The 24,330-nt window shown below is 44.6% G+C and overlaps 1 protein-coding gene across 2 annotated transcripts in view; it reads right to left on the reverse strand.

Moving 5' to 3' along the window:
* Positions 1-24,028, reverse strand: part of GPR146 (G protein-coupled receptor 146) — a 47,187-nt gene extending 23,159 nt beyond the window's left edge. The window contains exons 1-2 of one of the 2 annotated variants that reach the window (XM_014946243.1): positions 23,402-24,028; positions 724-765 (exon numbers count right to left, since the gene is read on the reverse strand). The gene's annotated coding sequence lies outside the window, so the exon portion shown is untranslated. The remainder of the gene's footprint in view (positions 1-723; positions 766-23,401) is intronic. The other variant, XM_014946241.1, reaches the window with a different exon arrangement.
* Positions 24,029-24,330: the final 302 nt, after the last annotated feature.

A 24,330-nucleotide genomic window follows, 5' to 3' on the forward strand; every position in this document is an offset into this window, starting at 1 on the left:
AGGTTGCCTAGAGAGGTGGTGGATGCCCCATCCCTGGAAACCTTCCAGGTCAGGTTGGATGGGGCTCCGAGCAACTGAGTCCAGTTGAAGGTGTCCCTGCCCAGGGCAGGGGGGTTGGATTCAATGGCCTGTAAAGGTCCCTTCCAACCCAAACCATTCTGTGATTGAGTAGGTGTTGGCTTTGCCATTCTCCTCCTTGGTCAGCCCACATCAATGTATGAAAATCATTAATGTGGCCTTTCAGGCTTTTTTAACCTTCCTGATGGTGGTGGAGGTGGTGGGAAAGCACTGAAGCCTCTGTTCCTTCTTCCCATGGACTGGCAAGCAGTGTGCAGGAGTAATGCCAGTTAAAACCTTCTGAGGGCTGATGTTCCTCCAACTGTTTCTGCAGTTCTGCTGGATGACAGAGGTTGCCCTGCCTGGCAAGGAGCCCTGGAGTGTCCTCAACATCATGAGACACTTCCATGAAGTACAGACTATAATTTAGTACAATTTACTACAAACCTATGTAGTAAATTGGCTGCATCTTTGTATGGGCCTTCTTCAGTGGCCGCTTTGAGATCTTTGAGCAGAAGAACAATCTGGGAGTACCTACTACCTTACCTAACTCCTCAGTAAATAGCGGGTCTAGAATTCCCAATTTTGGTAAATCTTTTCCTTGTTGTACATTCGCGAAACAAACACACACAGCAACAGTCCCGTGTATTGTGTGGGTGTACTTACCTGAGGTGCCGCCCAGGAGAAGGTCCGTCTGAGCTCGAGCCACTGGGAGGAGAAAAGAAAAGAAAGAGAAGGTGAAATGCTTGATTGTAGGTTGTTGAAAGAAATTAAAACTTAATCAATTCTGATAAATACAGGTCACTCTCATTTATTTTGTCTGACATCTCACTGTGCCACAGTCTGTGTCGCATTTACAACATAAAATATTTTCATCCCGCGATGAGAAAATGTATAAATGTATAAATGTTTGGGATTTTGGCTGCGTGTGCTGAGCTAATGAGAAAATGTATAACTAATTGTTTGGGATTTTGGCTGCGTGTGCTGAGCTGATGGAATGACCCTGTCGCGGGTGGCGGTGGCTTTATTTACATTTGCGAGGTGAACTGAGGATCTGGAGGAAAAGCTGTAGATAGATCTAAAAATAAAAACGTTAACTTCCTTCTCCTCCTTGAAAGTGTCATGTTTGGTGGGTTCAAACTGACACGTAACAGTCCCGGAATGAAATATTTGTCGTGTAATAGGATACGATGATAAATGTCAGTTTGGTTTGCTATTGTGAAAAGCAGTGGTTTTGGCATCCCACGTTACGCCAGTTGGCTGGGGGTGTTGGGGACAGATCTGCTCCTTTGTACGCTGTGGGGAATGAAATATAGAGAATAACTATATTTTATCACATTAGAAAAAGTACGATAGATTTGACGGCTCAAAATTTGTAATCAGTATTTCAATATGCAGATATAACTTATCTAAAGGAGAAGAAAAAAGAAGTAAAGCACTGTTTTCCCTGTGTGTTGCAATAAAAGGAAAGAATAAATAAATATACACACATATATATATCGGCATTAAATAGATTTAACTGTTTTGCTTAGATAAATGATTGAACAGTAATACTTGGAGAGCAAAATAACTTTTAAGAATAGATGAGTTTTCCCCTAAAAAGAAAGATTAGCTAGTTCAAGACTGAATTTTGAAGTGAGGAGAATACTTTATTGGGGAAAGAACTGGTTTAAGACATCAGCCTGCCATTTCCTTCTTAAAGTTTTATTGTGAGGTGCAATAATGGGCTGTAAAAGATCCGATCTCTTTCTGGGGCATGTTTTTCCCCCCCTTTTCTCTGGTTCTGGTCCCTGCTCCCAGGTGTCCGAGCCCCCGGCTCCGTGTGGTCTCTCCCTGTCCAGATTCCATGTCCTGTGGCTGGTGGGGGGGCACCCACCAAAAATAAACAGCTCGACCTGTATTTCCCTTGCAAATTTCAGTTTCGTAATTTGACGAAGACTGGTAAATAGGAGCACAAACTGCTCTTATTATGTGGTCTTGATGTGAAGAGAAAGGGACGTGCGATGTGTCAGGCAGGTGGGGATCAGCCAACACCAGCTGCTCTGCAGACCACGCCGTGGGGGCTGCTGGTGGTCACACTCTCTGCCCGGCCCCTCTTCTCAAACCCAAAAATGAATGTGCCACAAATTGACACACAGAAACAGCAGATTTTCTGTTTATACTTTCATACATATTTAAGTTGTGTTCAACGACCTAGTAAGGCAGCTGCCCCCTGCGTTACAGCAGAGAATGGATGTGGAGAGGTCCTTTCCTCCGTGTGTGTTAGGGGGGAAGGAGAATTTCAGGAGTTAAGCTGGTGGATATGAAAAGGCCCTGGCTGATGGGTTTCCTGTGGAGCATCTGGAGTACATCCAGGAGCTCCAACCCTGGAGGGACAGGCTGTAGGAGATACCTTCTCCTGACAATGCAGGTTGTGGCTGTGGCCTCATACCCACGTGTATGGATGTGACTACAACTAGACATGTGAATTCTCATTGAATTCAGCTCATTAAGTCGCACAAACTTATTTATACCCGTGGCAGGGTGCAATATAGAGATCTCCATGCCAGGGACCACTGTTGAGGGCTCACAGAGCCTTTGGGGTGGGTTGGAGGAAGGTCCTGCCCACAGTGGTCATTTTACAGTTGCCAAGGAGAAGCTTCAGAATCCCAGCATCTCCTGACCTTCCTCCCTCCCGAGTGACTCAGTCGCTCTTCTGGATTGATCTGATTTTCTTGCTTTCCCATCCTTGCTGTTGGAATGCAATTTCTTTTATGCAGTCAACGCTGTTTGAGGAATGATTAAATCCCCAGGTGAATCAGGACTGAAGTGCTGAGCTCCACAGGCTGCTCTGCCCACTCTCAGCCCGGCCACCAATAACCCCTTGGGCAGCGACAGCCCCGAGTGGGATTCCAGTTCTGCTGGGAGCTGCACCTGCGGGTTTGGGTCTCCTAATGTCAGCAACTTGGGCATAATCTGGTTAATCACTGGTTAATCACTCTGAAACCAAGTTGTGGCAAGGATGGAATGAGCACACTGTTTCTAGGTAGTTGAAAGAAGGGAGTGCTTTTTTAGACGCCATATGTAATGTGTAATTTTATTTTTGAGCCCTGTGTTTTATATTCTAACAAATATAAATCATCTATTGTATTAACCATATACAATTCTGGATTGTACATAAAACATAAAGTTTTGCCGTGCTTTGTTTAAGAAAAATGGCAGCGATAAGGAGCTAATGAAGGAGTGAATTTCAGCGGGTTTTTTGGACCACAAAGTCGAGCACGGGGTTTCTAGATAGCTGAAAGAAGGGAGTGCATTTTTAGACGCCATATGTAATGTGTGATTTTATTTTTGAGCCCTGTCTTTTCTATTCTAACAAATATAAATCATGTATTGTATTAACCATATACAATTCTGGATCACAACATAAAGTTTTGCCGTGCTCTGTTTAAGAAAAACAGCAGCGATAAGGAGCTAATGAAGGAGCGAATTTCAGCGGGTTTTTTGGACCACAAAGTATTATAAAGCCAAAGTATTATAAAGCACGAGCCCAGGGCTGGCCGTGGAGCCCTCACTCCTGCCCCACACCATCGCTGGGGACCACACAGCTCGGGCTGCCCTACAAGTCCATGTGGAGATAAATCAGTGCTGCAGACTGTCTTTTAGCAAGGAAAAGCCTTTCTATTCCACATGTGAATATTAATTTTTCTCTACGAAAATGTTTTCATCCTTTCAGGTCAGAATAGGCTTTATAAACTTATTTAACAGTTTGAGAGCTGCAAGTTCAGGTCTCTCCTGTCTGTCCATGCTCTCCCAAGACCGAGATCTGCAGCCGCCCAATACATCATTCTTCACATTGTACTTGGGTTGGTTTTTTTTAACAAGTCTGAAACGTTTTCCTTGTGTGGTTTCGCAACCCCATATTTTTTTTTTTTCCAAACAGCATGAGTCCTATCACTAGATCAAATCTAGAATTCACTGCTTCCAACAATTGTCTAATGGATCCACATGTTTACGCAGCATGACATTGGCATCCAGAGAGTGTCGGCAAAGACTCCCATCAGTACTACTGTTCCGTGCTTCCTCCCTGCTTAAGAAAGAAGGGAGGGGAAAAAAAAAAGAAAAAAAGCTACAGGCTCAGTTATCTGGTGTTTGGGGAAGCAGTGAACGGTCTCTCTAGTTCAGCCACCAGTATTGTCTCACAAAACTTAGAAAACAAACTTTTTCCGTCTGCTATAAATGAAGATATGAGCTCTCAGGTATTTTATCAATGCTTATTGTATCAATGAATAGATCTTAAAATCCTACTGAATGGGGGATTGGGAAATAATGTTTCGAGACCCAGTTCTTTTTCTGTCCCCAGTTTCCTGGACTGAATGATGACTTTTATCTGCCCATGCCCTGCTCCCTGCTCCGTTCCACTGCCCAGTGAGGCTCCAGCCCTGTGTCCCCTCCACCGTGTCCCCCGGGGTGGGGACAGGGCACAGCTGATGGCCTCAGCAAATTGATGTGTCAGAAAACAAATCAGGCTCAGTTCCTTGGCCCTCGTGTAGCATGGGAAGAGCTTTTGTAATTAACTCGCCCGCATATTTTTGCAAAGTGTTTAATTCCTGTTCTCAGCGAGGGGATGGAAATAAATCAGGAGCGATCACTTGGCAGCGCCTTCCCCAGCCCTTTGCTCTGGGGGAACGGGGTCCCTGGTAGCACTTGGAGGAGGAAGGGGCTTTGGCTGGGACACCAAAACCTTCCCTTTATTTTTTATTTTTTCAATGCTCTCGTGGGATCTTTCCCTTCCACACAAGCAACTGCCTGAAACGGGCCAAATGGTCTTGATTTCGCGCTGCTTTATGAGCAGGACTTGTCCCAGCTGGGGGATGTCATAACCTCTGCTTCCTCCGCTTAGGTTGGAAATCTGGAGCCCTCTGATTCACAACTGCCCGGGCTTCAACTTGATGTATTTGTTTGGAAAATACTGTTGTTGGCTCCAAGTTCCAGCTCCTCAGCAAATCAAGCTGATCTGCACTGGTAAACTGGGAGTGCTTACCAGCTTGATTTAAAAAGGAAAAAAAAACACAACCTGCAAAAAAAGCTGGAGTAATTTTTAACTCATGAGTGCCAATGAAAATACTTTGTTAGCGTAAACTTTAAAAGCACACAGTTTTTTAAAAATTAAAAATGATAGGTTGTTCCTAAGATTAGCCTAGCTCTGAGGCAAAATGTAATTTCTTAGAAAAATAATGGCATGTTGTACAGCGAGCTCCCAAAATCCTGCTGCTGCAGCCGGGCTGGGGCGGGGAGGATGATGAGCAGAACTGGGTTGGTTTTTGCATGGAAAATGGGATTTTACGGGGGCTCCCGGCCCCTGTGCGGCTGAGAAAGGAGCTCTTGCATTTGAAGTAAAGCCAAGGGGATTTGTAAAGATGCTTATCTTATTCTCTGGCCGTGTTCGGATCACCAGAAGATATCAGTGCTGACAGGCCGAGCTCCATGCGCTTCCCAATTACTGGGCTGATGCTAAATCCCAGCACGCCCAGCTCTGCCCCAGTGCGAGATTCCAGTCGCTCGGGTGGTGTTTGTGGTGGCAGGTTCTTGCTGCCCTCCCTCTGTCTCGTGGCTGCTGTGTCTGCTCACCACAAAAAAAATCACTGCAAATATTGGTGTCAGAGTTTAGTGCCTTCGCACGGAACTTGTTGTCTTGTCGGGGAAATTAAGATTTTTATAACACAACTTTATAGCGCTAAACTTTTCAATTCAAGCTTCGTATGTGTAATATGCTTCCTCTCCTCTCAACTCCCTGCTCTTTCTGGATCCTGTCTGCCATTGAAATTCACATAATTATCAGTTGAGCAGGGGATGATTTGTTGGTTTTTTGAATTATTTTTTTAAGAGTAGCTTCATTCAGAGCAAGTAGGCAGAATAAATGCTGTGTCCCATCCTTTCTGGAGGTATTTGATGGCATGCTCTAAAAATGTAAAATAAAATAAAAAAAAAAAGTAATGAAAAAACAGTCTTTGCTGTGGCTGTGGCCTGTTTTAAAAAACCAACATACTTGAGACATAGCAGAAGAAATAGAAAATCACCCAAGGAGGGGGGGCTGCATGTTTACCCCATCACTGATGGGCCCTCTAAATCCCCAGTGTGTCCCATGTGAGGTGTTTGTCATTACTTGTTACATTAATGAAGTTCTTTTTCCAAATTGTATGATCAGTTGCGATTAAGCTTGTAAACTTCACGATCTAATTACATTCTTTCACTTCTTGGAATTGCCAGTTCGCGGTGGTATTTTGTTAATTTTCTTATTTATTTACTCATAGATGCTCAGGGAGACTGCATGGTGGAAGGTCAGAGGGCTGGGATCCTTTCCCCAATATATTTTGGGGCTGGTGCTCAATGGGTGCAGTCGGAAACCCAGGCAGCCCCCGCAGCACCTTGGGACAGCGTGTGCGGGATGCTGGGCTTGGAAAATCAAGATTTTTGTTCGGATAAGAGGCAGGTGGGTTGGTCTTTGGGCATCTGCAGAGTCACTCCTCATTGCTGGGTGTATCTTACAGGTTGGAAAAGCATGGAGGCAATTGCATTCAAATACTGAAAATGACCTTACAGTGAAGATGCCATTTGCCTTGATGGATTTATGTGATTCTACATGGACCGAGCAAGGTTTCTCTTCCTCCTCCCACTTCCCCTCTCTCCCAGTGCATGCAGTGAACTGGTTCTGAGCGTGGTGGAAGCCAGAGCAGCTCTTCCGTATTTAAAAGTTGATTTTGGTATCTGGAGACAACGCTGTGGCCCAGGGACGTTGGCAGGTGGAACAGGACAGCCTGTTTTTCTGACTTTTAGTAGTTAAATCGGCATCACAGAGGTGAGGGGTGCTGAGGGGAGACAGGAGGAAGGATGATGAGCCCCCGAAAGGAGAAGCTGGAGGTGGGCTGAGGCTGTTGGTCTGAGGGAGGAGATTTGGCAAGGCGGAGGAAGTGGTGAGATTGTCGTTGCCACATCGCAGTTCTTGGTAGCCCACCCATTCGTTTTGCCATAAGTACCTCCTCCTGAGCCGTGTGGAGGCAGGAAGGCTGGATGTGGACTGTCAGAGGGGTGCTCCTCAGGGTTTGTTAGTGCTCTTGGAAGCTTGAGCTTGATCTTTTAATGTTTTGCTTGGAGACTGAAGCATTTAGATTTATAATTGTGCCCTTTTGGCCGTTTCCCCGATTTACCTTGCAGAGTAAACACGCTTTCCTTCCCTTTTCCAGGCTTCCCTTTCCTTTGCTGTTGGCTTAATTTTGAGATCTGATATTCCAGCCAGAGCTAAGTGTCTCTTTGGGAGCGAAAGAGAAAATGGGCTCAGGGTATGAGCGAGCTAACGGTTTTCTTCTGTTTAGAAACAGCAGTTTATTTTTCACTATTCTGTGAGTCCTCAACCACAGCTCCTGCCGAAGGAGCTGTACGGATTTTTTTTTTTTTTTAAATAGTTGAATGAAGAATTTATAACATGCTGGGTCTCATATTCCAAGGCTGTTTGTTTCTAAGGCTCCACACAGGACTTGGACTAGGTCATAAATTTCTGTAGATGAAATGAAGGCTGATTAGAATTTTAATATTAAGGAAGGAAACGGCCTTGGGTAGCGCGCTGCGGAGCAGAACAGCCCTTCTGTTAATACACAAGAGTATTACTGTTTTCTTGAACTTTGCCTTCCAAGCCAATTACCACTTGTGCCTAGAAATCACAACTCTGATGCCTCCCGTTTGATAACGCTGAATGCTATCCTTGTCCAAGTTTATATCATTTCCAGTAGCAAAAATGATCTTGATTATAGGACTGCTAGATAATATACTCCTAAAATTGAATTATAGGCGGTAGTACATGGTATTTGTTGATAAACAAAGCAGAGTCGTGATGGTATATCTAACTGGCCCAGTTCTGTCTAGAATTTATAACATGCTGGGTCTCATATTCCAAGGCTGTTTGTTTCTAAGGCTCCACACAGGACTTGGACTAGGTCATAAATTTCTGTAGATGAAATGAAGGCTGATTAGAATTTTAATATTAAGGAAGGAAACGGCCTTGGGTAGTGCGCTGCGGAGCAGAACAGCCCTTCTGTTAATACACAAGAGTATTACTGTTTTCTTGAACTTTGCCTTCCAAGCCAATTACCACTTGTGCCTAGAAATCACAACTCTGATGCCTCCCGTTTGATAACGCTGAATGCTATCCTTGTCCAAGTTTATATCATTTCCAGTAGCAAAAATGATCTTGATTATAGGACTGCTAGATAATATACTCCTAAAATTGAATTATAGGCGGTAGTACATGGTATTTGTTGATAAACAAAGCAGAGTCGTGATGGTATATCTAACTGGCCCAGTTCTGTCTCTTTTTAAATTAAATGAAAATGGGCTGCGCAGGGCAGTGGTTGAGGCACCATCCCTGGAGGTATTTAAAAGATGAGTTGACATAGTGCTTAGTGACATGCTTTAGTGATGGTTTTTATCAGAGTTGGGTTGATAGTTGGACTAGATGATTTAAAGGTCCCTTCCAACCTGGACAGTTCTATGATTCTAAGAGATTTTTTGTGATGTGATTTTCTTGAGATTTTTCTTGTGATGTGATTTTCTTGTGGTAACATATTGTACATTGTACTCTTTGTGATACGAGTGAAGACAAAGATTTTAGTGTAAATGATAATATATTTTAGATTTTTTGTGATGTGATTTTCTTGTGGTAACATATTGTACATTGTACTCTTTGTGATACGAGTGAAGACAAAGATTTTAGTGTAAATGATAATATATTTTTTTTTCCCAAGTCAAGCAAAATAACTGGAATCTCTGTTGTTGGTTCTTGTTTTAAGCACTTCTGTGCTGGCGTTGTGCTCCCAGTACATCATGAGCTCATGCCAGGAGTGGTTCCAGCAGCTCCTTTATCAGCACAAGCCGTGGTGGCTCCGTCCGTGTCCTCCCGTGTCCTCCCGTGTCCTCCTCCCCTGCCCTTGCTGGTAACTGGCTGGATGTCATTCTCTGGCTCAGCATGACCCAGCCTTCACTGAACACATCTTTCCTGCACATTTCCAGCAAAACGTTATTACCGAAGTGTGGAATCACATTCTGGAATTATTACATGAAACTGGATTCTCGATTCGGCGGGGTTCGGGAGGGTATTATTAGCGCAGTACAACTAATCATTTTCTGACAAGGGGAATGACAGTCGCAGCTTGTTTGGATTCTGCGGGTGTATTTATAGGATCCCCGTGCCCAAAGAGGGTGGTTGAACTTGGCTGCTTCCCCCCTGCTGCTCTCTGTGGCTTTGTTTCATTGTCCAGAAGAAGCGTCAACATTCCCAGCTCCGTAGCATCCGTCACCAGCACTGCTGTGTGGTGTCCACCAAGACGTGTGTTGGTTTCTTTGCTCCTTTACATGTTGTAGCAGACTTCAGAGTTTATTATCTATCTTTACGAAGTTCTGTTTGTAGTTCTCACGCCATTAAAACGTCACGTTAGTGGCACAGCCTGAAACGTGTTTATCCCACCCAAAAGACAGACCCCAAAAGGGTTTATGCACAGTCTGTCAGGCAAGTAGCTTTACTTTAGATTTCTGCCCTTTTTCCTTTGATCACTCGTGTAAAGTGTTTGAAATGTGTGTCTGGTGCTGGTGCCTTTCTGTGTTCCGTTGGGGGCATTTGATTTTGGAGCTAAAAGGTTTAAAGACTAAAGGTTCTTTTTGCCTGTGTATGTAACTGTGTTTTAGTTTTCTACTTTTGGACAAAGCAAGGCAATTCCTAGGATTTAACACCTGATAAAGTAATTAAAAAATAGAGCAAAACCAAAAAGACTAAAATAGAAATGTATTTTTATCATTTTGGGGGTTTTATCCTGTAAATCAGAGCAGAAGGAAGAAACTATATCAAGAGAAAATACTGAAAATGAAAAAAATTATTGCATTATGTCATCCACATTATAAGAAAGGTACAGATAAACTCTGATTTTCTAGGTGCATTTTCCCCCTGTATTAACCCCCAGTGTTTCAGTAACAGGGAATATACAGGTTTATGGCGACTTGGTGTAACGGATCCGGTGCTGAGAAAAAAAAAAAAGGAGTTGTATTCAGAGATTTTTGTTTTCCCTCTCTTTCTTAAAGTAGAAACACGCTAATGTTTCCTTTCCTTCTTGAACTCTCAGATTAGAAGAGTGTTTGATAACTCCCAGGGAGTCTGAATTCTTTGGTGTGTGGTGGTTGTTGGGTTCCTTGGCGTCTGCCTTAGACGTAGCGTTTCACTAACAACCCCAAGAAGCCCAATGCTACATCATGGTGTTCCTGGACCTAACCATGGAGAACTTCCCACCCTCAGTGGTACCTGCCCTGCTGGACGTGGACATTGAACAACCACACAACTGCAGAACCAACCAGGCGCGTGTGTGTAGACCAGAGTGTCCCCCCCAGCACTGAAAGAAGGTTTGCAGCTTTGCCCAAGGTGTCCCCACCTCAGAGTTTCCAGAAGAACTGGTGGGAGTGCAGCTCTACACCTTCACCCACCATTTCTTCCCAAAGGATGATGCTTTGCCCAACGCTGCTTCTGGGAAAGCCATCTGAGTTTTATTGTCATGGTTTCTAATTACTCATTTCTGCAAGATCACCACAAGCCAAACGCTCTGTGAACAATTATCCCAAGAAGTTACTAATTACTGTGAAGCCACTACAGCTATTTAAACGAATTGCCTGTACTGATACCATCAATCCCCTTCCCTCCACTTCTTGAGCAGCCCTTTGCTAACGAAGGTACCGAGGTGTTGCCAGGGCTCATCCCCGGTGGTGCTCGTCTCTTGTGGAGACAAGCAGCTCCGAAAGACCCCGCCGACCAAGCAAAAGTGAGGGACTTTATGCTCTAGGTTGTTGGGTTTTTTTAAATTCTGGTTATCAAGTCTGCAGAAAGAGCCACAAAAAGGTGACAAAACTTTCGATCTTTGTAGTGGATTTTGCGGCTTCCTATTTGCTACATTTGTTGCGTGTAAATTTTTGTGCTTTGGCCAAAACAAGACGGTTTTTATGACTTTGCTTCCAAACGTGCTGAAAGCGTGTGTTGCGGGGTTATTTATTGTGCAGCACTTCAGTAACTTTCTGTATCAACACGTGCTAAAGCACAACTCCCAAACGGCGTGTCCCTCACAGGGACTTCTCGTACTGAAACTGCCCCACTTTGTGAGGAGGAGTGACTGTTTGAAGTGTTTGGACAGAATTACGAAAATAATTACAATTTTAAGTCATTACGGTACCAGGAACGTTAAGCCTAATTGGATGGGATTCCAAATCCCAACCTTAGTCTAAAAAGAGAGTAATGGCAGTTTTAAGGCTTTTATTGTGGGTGAAGGATTTCAGAAGTCTCTTCTGTGCTCTCGTCTGTGGGGTCTGTTTCTGACACCTCTCCATGTGGGATTTATAGCAATTTTTTTTCTTTTATTTAAAAGGAAAGATAAACAAATTTTGGCAGTAGATCTGCTCTTTGAATAGATAAAAATGCTTAAAAAACCCATGACAATCACTTGCAACAGGAACTGTATTAGAAAGTTATTTTTTGGCTTTTCTTTCTAATAAATTTATAGGGTGAGCCGTTCAGGAGCCGTGCCAGGTTAATTACTCATTTGCTAATAACAACTCTTTTCCAGTCTTTTGATCACACTGCCAGTTTTAAACTGAAGATAAACCTTGAGATGGTTACGCTTTTCGCTTCTTTAGACTTTGTCTTTTTCAGCCTGGCATAAATTTTGCACAGATTTTAATAGGAATATTTCTGCTGTTAGGCGTTTCTGTCACCTACGTGGCACAGAGACACATCCCGCTCTGTAGGGCTGGCTGTTATCCCCTTCAAAATGTGTCCCACAGAAATATCTGCACTTTAATAAAGCTTCTGACGTACCTGAGCAGCATTTAATTAGTTGCAACAATTGAACAGTTGAACTAACTCTGCTCATTTAAGTACGAGATAAAGTATTTTGCCATATTAGCCCTTACAGTGTATTTGTTCATCCCATTAAAGCACTCCCATTCCTAAAGCATTTCCCAGTTCCCACCAGTGTCCTTCCAGCGATAACCTTTCAGGAAAGATCTGATTCCAGACCAGGTAGAAAAAATCTGAAAATCTTGTGAATTTCGCTCTGTGGTGACCGAAGGGGGAAAAAGTCCTTTTAAATAAATTTGTTCTCTTTCTAACTAGATAACCAGCAACTGAATTCAAAATATTTGTTCAACTCATCAAATATTGGTCTACATTTTGAAAACAAATTAACCTAATGTTTGAAGAATTAGACATTTTGTACCAGAACACTTTTCTGTGTCGTTACTTCTGTACCAATGACCCCAAGTACTTTGGTCTTGGGGTCATTTTCAATAAAATTCACTTTATTTCAGTAAAATGAAAATTAGTCAGACAAATGTTCTTCCAACTTGGATAATTCTTCCTGTTGTGTGCATTTGTGTTAAAATAGCGCAGTTGTATGGTTAGATTATTTTAAATTATTAAAAGTTTAGTAATTCACTAGGAAAAGACCAGTCAAATTGTGGAGCTGTCTAATGCTGATAATGTGGGTTATTTTTTTTCTGAAGGAACTGAAAATATAAAGAATAGTTAAAATTACAGTGTATTGTTAGCCTGTCAGTATTGAGTGAAATCAGTATACCTTTACGTAACGTTTAAATGAGGAAATAAGGTTGAAAGATGGAGCAATTTCACAGCAAAGTTGAAAAATTTTTAATTTTAGTGCCGCATAAAACAGCCGAACTATGGGAGTTCGTGCTCATTCTCTTTTCCCCTGTTGCTGACGAGAAGGGCACAGCAGTGTGTCAGACTGTTGCAGAGACACTGTTCTACTGGGTTATTTCTCTAGGAGCTCTGTGTTTTGGGCACAGAGCTAACTCAGAGGTGGAGCATCACTTCCATTCCGAGACAAGTGCGTTTCTCAGCGGGTGGGTGCAGAAGGCACAGCACTCTTCTGTCCTGATGCTAAATAAAAACAGTCCAGGTGGAAATTCTCTCTATTTTTTAATGGGCTATTTGGTTTAGATGCCTGGTCACCCCCCGTCTCAGTGGCTGGTGTTTAAATCACGACTCTTCAATCCCACCCCTCCTCCTGCTCTTGGGGCTGGGAACTCCTTTTCCGCACTGTTAGCCCAAGATTTTCTGCTCAGTTGCTAAAAACAGGAGTGTGCTCAGACACACAGGCACGTAAAATACCTTTTTGCACACTCCCTACGACTTAGGGTTTTTAAGTAGACCGAATGAAAGGTTTTGTGATAAGTTTTCCATGGGTACTTACCCTCTGCCCTGTTGTGGGTGTGCAGGGCATCGCAGGGTGTATCCCTGCGGGGTTACAGACCCCGGCAGGTGTTCTCTGCTCTGTTGACATAAACTTTTTCAAATGGCTGATGGTTAACTTTTAACAGGGGGCTGCCCCTTGCTTTGAGTAATTCCTGCAGTTAATGATGCCTTCAGACACGGCGTGACTCCTGGGGGCAACACAAAGGGGTAGGACAGAGGGTGGCAGCGCGGCTTCTCTGTCTCTGACTGCCCCAACCACATCTTGTCATAGGTCTGCATTTGTATAATACCTGAGGATAATTTATCACCTTTATCAGATTAGATATCTTAATGAAGTTATGGGTATGGGTTACTGTTAGATGGTAGCATCTGTTTATTCAATCAGCTAAATAATAAAAGTGAAATATCATTTTGAACTCAGCCATCATCTCTCAAACTGCCACAGTTTAATAATTGACCGCTACCGTTGCCCATCCCAGAATTAGCAAAGCAAACCCATGAATTTCTGCAAGAGCAGCAAAAAAAATTGCTTCTCCTGTGTTAGTTGACCACTGGCAGTAAGGGAAGGGGGTTTTCTCACTTGTTCTAAAATGCAGGAAGCTAAGGAGCACCTTCCCCTGCGGATAGAGCTTGGGGAGATGGGAAAACCTGAGAGCTCCTTGGATTCTCTTTCCCTGGCTGCCTGTTCCCGGGCTGTGCTGGGGGGTTGGTGGGCAGGGAGTCAGTGAACATGCTTTAAACATGCTTTAAACATGGCTATGCAAGGAGTAACGGTGCTGGCAGCCAGGGAGCATCATCCAAAGGGGGAAATAATTGAACAAATAGCTCATCTACAAGGACAAAGAACAGAGAGGGGCTTCTTCTTCATGCTAATACTTTCAGTATTGTGAAAATGTGAATTCTGTGCTATAAAAACCTACAGGTGGGTTATCTATTGAAGTTTTATTTTTCATTTCTGTATCTGCAAGAGAATCAGCTTTTTCAAACTCTTGTTCTTATGCAGGTGTTGGGTCCGTGTTGTTGTGGTCCCTGCTCACCCTCCGAGTAGAAGGAAGGTGGTTCTCTCAGGTTTCTGAATGACTGAGTTTTGCCCGACCCGATTTGAATACTAAAAATACAAAGTATAAAATATTGCCGGTCTTGGGGTAAATTGCAAATTGGAAATGGTACATTTAAAAATCCCCCCCTGTTGTTGTCTGTTTTGTGGTTTGCCTAACTTTGAGGAAGAGTCTCTGCCTTCTGGGCGACCTTCTCAGGTTCTGTCTTTGCTGTTAAGCATCCAGACCTGAGGAGCGAGCAGGGAGTGCTGCCCCCTCTTCATCTGGAGGTGCTTCTCTCTGCCTGCTCTGCCCTGGGCTTTGTCTGGGGAGATCTTGACCATCTCTCTAACCGAAGAGGAAAAACATCTATTCCAGTCGTGTTTTGTATGTCCTCAAGGGTTTTGTGTCCTCCACTTGTCTCCTTTCTGCCTTTGTTTCCCTTTCTTCCACTGCACTCTCCCTGTGTGATATTTCACGTGGTTTAACACGTCCATCAGCCCCGTTTTGCCCCTGGTGTTACCCCACCTATGCCCTGGGGTCCCCCCCTGCCCCGTGGTGTCCTCCTGTGCACCCACCACATCCTCCTGCTCTGGTGCTTTCACTTCTCCTTCCGCTCCCTCCCGCCCAGAAACATGACTTCTCCTGAGTCACTGCGGTTCTTCTTCCTTTTTACTGAGACCTTTCGGGGGGAGCAGCCCGAGGTCAGGCCCTGGGAAGCAAAAAAGCATGTTTGCTGCCTCTGCCAGGCCTCTACTCTCATTTGGAAATTAGAGAGAAAGAATTGAAAGCCCAAACCTGTGAAATGCATGGGATTTGCGGCTTTTTAGGAGTGCCAAGACATCTGTGATAATTTGAGAGTTGGGGAGATGGAGTTCATCACCCCAGTACTGAAAAGGTAGGATATGCCTAGGAACATTACGTATGTAACACTTCTGTTTATCACATCTCCTGTTTAACACTTGGATTTATTTTAAGGAATGGTGTCTTCAGCCGGAGGCTGCAGAAAGCGGGATCTCACAAGCTGCCCAGCCACTCACTTCCACCTTCCCATCACCTCCGCTTTTCACCGGAGGAAATATTCCCAGTGAATGGAATTAAGGAGCTGGTTTGGTTTTACAGAAACCTTGGGGGGAGGACAGAGAGGTGGGTTTTAGCCCAAACTGAGTTTTCAACCCAAGCCAACCCAAGGAAGAGGTGGGAGAAAATGGAGAGCGTGTATTTTGGCGGCTGTGCTAACTTATGCGGCTTTAAATTGTTCCTAAAACTATTAGCTGAGATTTTTATTCATAAGGAAAGCTTTCTTCAGAGCCTAAACAGAGGTATTTTGGGTCGTGTCATCTTTCACTGCAAGCTAAATATACAGCATCTCATTTATAAGCGCATTGCTTGCACTGCCGCAGTCACCGTGCGGCTGTATTTCTTCCAGTAAGTTAATAATTTCTATTCTATATAACATGGATATTCCAGTGTAAGGGCGGGAGAGGAAGAAATCAGAGCTCTGGGTAACGACATTAAGCTTTTAGGCCAATAGACAGCTTAAAGGGCCTCGCAGCTGCTTACTGTGTGCCCTCTGCCTGAACCCGCCGTCTCAGCCTATGAGAAGTTGCTGTGATTGATACCTGGTTACACGGCGTTAGCAGGGGGAACCCAACCCTTAGATTCAAGAATACAGGAAAATAAAGCTGGAAGAACAACGGCAAAAAAAAAATCCAGGTGGTTTTTTCCCTGTTCCTTAAGCTCACTTCAAGCAACTCCTGCTGTTTGCTGGTGGTTGCTGGTTTTTGGAAGCAGCAATTGCTGAGTGATTTAGAGATCGTCTCTGCTCTTTTGTTTGGATCTCGTTTGCGAAACCATCTAGAGTTATAAAGCTGTCAGCCTGGGAACATTCTATGTATTTTGCCTCCTGTGTGCAGTTTAGATTTTTCTCTCTGTTTTGGGTGCCCTGTGAATTCCCCAGTATCTATTACTGGTCTTCTTGGGGCTGGTCATCAGAATAGGTCCCGTGGCCATCTTTAGAGCAGCGGGAATCTTCAAAGTAATTATGAAATTGCATCTCAGGTTAATCATTAGGTAAATGAACGTGTCAGATCTGCTCACGATGTCTCGCCCTTGGCCAAGCAGGGGAGTCAGAGAAGGCTCTGCTGATGCTTAAAAGCACCTGAAATGCAGGAAAGTCTGACTCCAGCTGGAATTGCATCATGCAGCCAAACGTTGGATTTTCTGTCTGTGGAAAACACTGGAAAATTCCCCAGTATCTATTACTGGTCTTCTTGGGGCTGGTCATCAGAATAGGTCCCGTGGCCATCTTTAGAGCAGCGGGAATCTTCAAAGTAATTATGAAATTGCATCTCAGGTTAATCATTAGGTAAATGAACGTGTCAGATCTGCTCACGATGTCTCGCCCTTGGCCAAGCAGGGGAGTCAGAGAAGGCTCTGCTGATGCTTAAAAGCACCTGAAATGCAGGAAGGTCTGACTCCACCTGGAATTGGATCATGCAGCCAAACCTTGGATTTTCTGTCTGTGGAAAACACTGGAATATGGCGGTTTCCAGGTGGTTTCACGTATTTATTTCAGATTTTCTATTCGTAGTGTTCATAAGGTATGGAGGACTTAAGACCTGGTCTGGTGGGAGGTGTCTCTGCCCAGGGCAGGGGGCTTGGAACTCGATGATCTTTAAGATCCCTTCCAAGCCAAACCACTCTGGGATTATTTTTCCACCCTCCATGGTGTGTGTTTTCCCAAGAAGAGCAGGGTTTAGGCCAATTGCTGTATTTCCCTGGGAGGATGGGGAGCCCCACGTGGGACGTGGGGGGCAGCGGGGGGCACCTCTGTGTCCCACACTGGGCCCTGCTCACTGAGCTGTGTGGGGCCGACACAATGTGCTGATGTGCAAAAATATACAAAAACCAAAAGAGTTTGGAAATGTTTATCCAGTTGGAGGCTTTAGGAGCTATAGCCATTTTTTTATTCTATTACTGTAGAGAGAGAAAGGAGGAAATGCAGTTCTGTGACACACCATCCTGAACACATGCCCGAAAGTTAGGAATTTTTAAGCAGAGAAGTCCCACGATTGGTTTAAATTTATGTCACTTTGGGCAAGTAGCAAAGTTTGCCTTAAAACTGCCAACACGAAGCTTGTTTCCTGCCATGAAAGCTGCCGAGAGCGCCTGATGAACCAAAGCATTATCTTTCGTTGGCAGTTGTATCCCCAGGTCTAATCAGAGCAAGATCTGGGTGTAGAAGTACAAATGAAAAATAATAATAGTATGTTGTAAACATTTTCAAAGCCAGGAAAAGTATGAATCATGCTCCTGTTTATAACTTGAAAGGTGGAATTTCTCGTGAATTTGCACCTCTTGCTGTTACTGGACGCCGGGTTGGGCAAGTACAGGGGGAGAGAAGGCAAAGCTTCCAAACAGCTTTGGAATTTTTTAGGTCAATTAATAGAAGTTTTTAAGGGTCAATGAAAGCATTAAATAAATGGAGAGTTCATTCAGAGAACCTGGAAGAATCCTGTGCAGGAAATACAGTGCTTTTGCTTTTGCTGTCTTGAAAGAAAAGCAGGTGGGGACCTCCCTGGCTTCTCCCTGGCTTCTCCCTGGCTTCTCCCTGGCTTCTCCCTGGCTTCTGGCCCGGTGTTCTCTGGTGGCCCTGAAGTCCCTGCACAGTGACCCAGACCTTCAGGCTCTTCCCTTAGAGTCTGGAGATCTGCAAGGATCCCATGTGGCTTTGTGAGTTGGATACAACAAAATAGAATCAATGGGAACCAATTTCTCACATTTCTACTGGTCGTGGTAGAATCATAGAATCTTATTGCCCACGAGGGCCCATTGCTGGCCCATGGGCATCCTGTTGTCCACCAGGACTCCCAGGTTTTTCTCCTCAGAGCTGCTCTCCAGCAGGTCACCCCCAACCTGTCCTGGTGCAGGGGGTTGTTCCTCCCCAGGTGCAGCACCTGCACTTGCTCTTCAGGTTCCTCTCTGCCCAACTCTCCAGCTGGTCCAGGTCTCTCTGGATGGTGGCCCAGCCTTCTGCTGTGTCAGCCACCCCTCCCAGTTTTGTGTCATCAGCAAACTTGCTGAGGGGACATCCCATCCCATCATCCAGGTCATTGATGAAAATACCGAAGAGGGCTGGACCTGGTACTGACCCCTGGGGAACACTTTCTACCTTAAAACTTGCCTTTTTTTGGATCCCTGCGAAACTACATGAGAACAAAAAAGGTGTGGGATAAACTTAACCCCCCCGTTAGTGGGTTGGTCTGTGCTTTCTTGTATTTTGCACGTTATTCCATTTTTAATTACCTGCTCTATATTATACTTTAAAATGGTGTGGGCAACTGCCAGTTTTCAGTTGTGTTCCTCCCCCGTTAGTGGGTTGGTCTGTGCTTCCTTGTATTTTGCACGTTATTCCATTTTACCTGCTCTATATTATACTTTAAAAAGGTGTGGGCAACTGCCAGTTTTCAGTTGTGTTTATACTTGGTTTATCAAAGGTGTAAAATGTAACTTTTTTGTGCAAAGCCTGACTTTGAAACTGACATGAGTCGTAAATTCAATCCACATAAACTCTGGCATTTATTTTATAAATAAGTGTAAGCTACTTATTATTGAGATGTAGATTAAATATTGTTTTATTTTTGGATAACTTGCTGGGTGCCTTAATTCCCAAATAAGCAAACACCACCACCTTGTTTTGTGCTGCTTTTAGGCTGATAGTTTATACTTGGTTTATCAAAGGTGTAAAATGTAACTTTTTTGTGCAAAGCCTGACTTTGAAACTGACATGAGTCGTAAATTCAATCCACATAAACTCTGGCATTTATTTTATAAATAAGTGTAAGCTACTTATTATTGAGATGTAGATTAAATATTGTTTTATTTTTGGATAACTTGCTGGGTGCCTTAATTCCCAAATAAGCAAACACCACCACCTTGTTTTGTGCTGCTTTTAGGCGGGTACTCTTCAGTGTGGTCCGTTGAAATACCAACAGGTTTTATGGAGTATTTTTACTAAAGAGTCGACAGGTTTTAATTTAGGGTCTTAAATCATAATTGTTTTTCAATTTTCTGCCCTGCCTCACACGAGCATAATGAGGGCACACCTGACGCCGTAAAAACCAGATGTCATTTCAGAGCTCCAGGACTGTGTGATAAATTTGGAGAGTCCAGGAGTTGGTCCTGGAGACATCAGGGAGCCCACAAGGACAGAAAGGGTGTGAAATCTCACTAAATTAAATAGGATTTGAGAATGGATTGCGCTTTAATTTCAGAGACTTTCAAAATGCTGGAGAATATGGATGGAATTTTCTTAAGGAACTTTCAGGAGACCATTTCAAGCTGCCAAGTAATTTATTCAAATTCTTTCTTCCTACCAGTCGTGTTTAATGAGACAGAACTACCTGCACTTGCTGTTGTGGTGGGGAGAGCAGCAGGGGGACCTGGGGGGACGCTGGGTTGTGTCATTCTGCCAGCTCCGAGAACCCTCATTTCTTCACTTTTCTCCTTTAGACTAAACTCCTGAAAAGAGGGTGTTTGGTGGGAACCGAACTGTCTGTCAGATACAAGTTTAACTATTTTTTAAAGAAGATCTTAGCAGAGCAAAGTACAGTGATAGTGGTTTTCTGAAATAAGAAATGAATGAATAGGAGTATGTTGAGGTATTATTTTTTTCTTTTAATTGAATGGAAGAGCACAGAGAGTTTGAAAGGTGAGGGTATGTACTGGGACATGAATTCCCTCTCGCTACTGCTGAACTCTGGGGCTGAAGCTAATGACATCTTGTTGGTAAAAAGGTATGAGGTTTTTTTTAGGGGGTTTTGGTAGCTTTTATTTTTTTTTTTAACAAAAAATTTCTTCTGAAGTAGAACATAAGGATTCCTATTTGAATCAGGAGGAAACCTGCCTGCCTCAGGATTGATAACCTTTTATTTTAATTTAATAATTAGCATTCTGCTTCACAAGTCTTTCCCATAGTGGGGAAAATGTACCTTCTCCAACCTGTAGGTTTAATTATGTTCCATTTTGGAGTCAGAACGGGTACGGCACAGAGGAGCTGTCAGTTTGAGGCTGAGCAAACTAAATGTACTGAGCGGGATGAATTCATTACCACGAGCATGAACCTCTGGTGTAAATGAGAAAGGAGATACCTTGAAGCTTTACAGTATTTAAGAAGGGTCAGATCACGTTCATTTGAAAGGGATGGCCACACTCTTTTTCCACCAGTGCAGACACAAGTATTGTGTTTCACCCCAGTATTTGTCCTTTTACTGTTGAATTTCAGCACAGCCATTCCCCTTATTTTGTAGAATCCCAGACCTTTCCCTTCATAAAGATTTAGATAGCTGAGATTAAACCAAGATGGTTTTCCTCTGACCTTTAAAGCCTCTCCTTCCACCTTTGCTGACCGTTACAAAACCTTACATACTGTTTTCAAAAAGCTCTTTTTCCAACATCTGTTGCTGTAGGGATGGTTGGGATGAACTATTAGGAACTCTTGGCTATGGTGGAGATGTGATTTGTTGTTGAGGATGAACAACTCCTGATGAGGTGAAACAGGGAGTGGAACGATAGGAGGGGTAATGGTTTTAAATTGAAAGAGGGGAGATTGAGCTGAGATCTGGGGAAGAAGTTCTTTGGTGTGAGGGTGGTGAGAGCCTGGCCCAGGTTGCCCAGAGAAGCTGTGGCTGCCCCATCCCTGGAGGGGTTCAAGGCCAGGTTGGAGGGGGCTTGGAGCAACCTGGTCTGGTGGGAGGTGTCCCTGCCCAGGGCAGGGGGTGACACTGGATGATCTTTAAGGTCCCTTCCAACCTGAACCATTCTATGATTCTATCATGACCAGTAGAAATGTGAGAAATGGGTTCTTCCATTGATTCTATTTTGTTGTATCCAACTCACAAAGCCACATGGGATCCTTGCAGATCTCCAGACTCTAAGGGAAGAGCCTGAAGGTCTGGGTCACTGTGCAGGGAATCTGCTGTAATTGGCACGGCTGAAAAACTGTGACATGTCTTGCCTTGTGGTTTCACTGCAAGAATATCTGTGTTTGGTCAAAACGGCATCTCAATAGGAAAACACAAAATATTTTTTGTCTATGGTGTGTGTGTGAAAACAAACACATGCCATTAACAGTAGGTGCTGTGGAAACTCATACCACTCAGCTCCTGAAAAAATGCATCACTATGAGCACAAATACCCTGCACCCTGCTTTACAGATAATATTTATATTTTCTGCTGAGAGAGTAGTGGGGAGGAACCTCATCTGAGCTTGGGGACGTCGGCACAAGTGATAACCATTGCCTGGGTCTCACCTAAACCTGCCCTGCTTGAAATTTTCAGCAAAGACTTTGCTGAGTTCCTGTGCTTAAGGGTAAAATGTAGCCTCAGGAGCGGTGCGAGCCGGGCTGCGGGTCGGTGTGGGAGTGATGTGTGATTCCCCCACTGTGAAGGTGCTGTCAGTTCTGCTGTGCAGGGGGGAGGCAAAGCACAGAACAGATTTTGAAAACTGTGGAAGCTGAGGTGAGTCTTGGGTCTGTGGATAGTCCCAAAAACTCTCATGGGGCCAGCTTCTCTTATGGATCACAACTTTGCTGGTTTTAATTGTGAATGATTGATTGTTCTTCAGTTACATCTTCAGCTATAATTTTGTGATTGTTCTATATGAAGAGTTCAAAACTAGACTGATAAAATCAGCATAAAATCTTGTTACTATTTCAGTATAGCCTCAGTTATTTTCATAGCTTGATCAGAACATGCTTTAAAAATGCTTAAAATCATATTCAAAAATAACAGTCCCTTACTTTTGGTCATGGAGATGTTCTCCAGGTCACTCTGTGAGTGTGGGGGTCATTTCCATTTCCATGTGATGAGAAAATGATCAAATTACCCTTAAAAGTCTGCATTTTCCAATAAAGAGCAACATTTGCACCTGCAGAAATGCACCTGCACTTGCTGTACTCGATTATTGCATTCTCTCTGGTGGTCCTGAGCTGGAGGAGATGCCTGAAGTCTCTCTCCCATCAGAGCCATCCCGGATGTGTTTGGGTACAAAGACCAAACGTTTTGTGCCAAAACATCCCCTTGGGCATCCCGAGTGGAAGGGGAGACACCCAGTCCCTCCCCAGCTCTTGGGCAGCACATGGGCTGCTGCCAACATCTGAGGGTGGCCACCACCAAGGGGACAACCATGGCTGCTCTTCTCCAGGGGCACCTATTTGTTGTCTCTCCCAGTGAATTCCTGCCGTTGGTGGAAAAGGGCTGTAGGTATCATCAGTTTTGCTTGACTTGCAAAAGGCAGGCTTCGATTTCACCCTTCATGTCTCACTGAAGCCTCCATAAATCACCTCAAGTTGGCCAAAAGCTTGAGAAGGATGTTGTGTTCTACAGCCCTGATTTGTTTCCCTTTTTTATGGGGCTATCTGTATAAAACCCACGTGCCTTAGGGCAGTGGCAGAGCACAGACATGCTGGGTGAACCTGTGTCCATCAGTCCTAAGCAACGTGCCAGGAACTGGCTGCGTTAACGAGTAATTGCAAAGTTCTTTTTTTTGACAAAACCACCAGACTTATAGCAAGTCGCTGTGATTCCTGGGACAGATCAGCACATGGAACTCGGCGCAAGTATGTACTGTATGTGGCTGCTATGGTGATTAAAACACATAAATAAAATAGATAAATATGGCCCATATTAGAAATTCATTACTGGCACCCTCTCAGATCGCGGCCGGCTCCGTGCGGGGTCAGCCCCGTTCCCCGGCTCCGCACGGGCCCTCCCGGCCACGGCCCCGTCCTACCTTGTCAACCAGCGACCTCAGCACAAAAACCCAGTAAACAAAGGGCTTTTGTGCATGTTTTATAGTTCAAGCGAGGATTAGTGGCCCGACACGATTTTCAGCCGGGACCAGCTTAGCGTTAACTGGCCCGAGGTTAACGAGGGGGGACGCGGGGCGGGCTGGGGGGGCTGCAGCAGGAAGGTTCTCCCTGGGATTGGGGACGCGGGACAGAGGATGGATAAAAGGGGTTCTGCTTACCTGGGGCGGTCACGTCTCCCCGAAGGTTTCGGCAGCTTTAGGAGGCGGATCGTGCCGATCCCAAGCGCTCGCTCCCCGTCCTGCCCGCAGCTCCCCAGGTCCCCTCCGCTGTGGGGGACATCCTCGCTCCGGCTGAACCCGAGCCCGGCTCTTCCTTCCCCCTCTCACCTCTCAGCATTCTCCCACCGTCAAATCCATCCCTTTCCCCAAACGCCAAACGATGCACTTGTCCGATGGAGTTGTGTGTTTTTATTTTTTTTCCAGGCGGGACTCAAATTCCAAAGAAGCCGTGGGTTCCCTCCGCGCCGGGGGAGCGGGGAGGTGAAATGGGGGGGGAAGCTCTTGCTGCCTTTAAATCCCCACCAGCCTCTTCCCAGCGCCGGGAGCGAAGTCGCTCGTCCTGGGGATCTTCAGAGTTTAACTTCAGGGGGGAAGGAGGAGGAGGAGGAGGAGGAGAAGAAGAAGGGAGAAAGTGGAAAGCAAACTGAATGCCGGAGCGGAGATTTCTCTCTTCCCCCACTGGGCCCCTTGCCGACTGTTTTTATTGATTTCAATCACTGGAGGCTCGCTGGCTCGCAGAAGAAACACTGTGTAATGTGTTCTTTCCTGGCTTTCATTAAAGCAGCTCAATGCCGTGCGGTCACGCTGCCGAGCGCGCCTGGCAACCTGCCTACACCCTGGGCTACCGCTGCCATTGGCCCAGAGAGAACCCGTGGTTTGGGCTTGCTTTATTTTATTTATTTTTTTTTATTTAATTCTCCAGCAAGGATTTCAAAACAGCCTGTGCTCGGCTCCCACCTCCTCTGCCAGCCCCAAAGGCTTTTTTTTTTTTTTTAAACTTGGGAAGAAATTGTCAGCTTCTCCCCCCCCCCCGGCTTTCCCTCCCCTCACAGGGCCGCCTTTGGTGCGGACGAAAACATCTCAAGTCC

This window comes from Calidris pugnax, unplaced genomic scaffold (assembly GCF_001431845.1).
Source record: "Calidris pugnax isolate Ruff unplaced genomic scaffold, ASM143184v1 scaffold123, whole genome shotgun sequence".
NCBI lineage: Eukaryota > Metazoa > Chordata > Aves > Charadriiformes > Scolopacidae > Calidris > Calidris pugnax.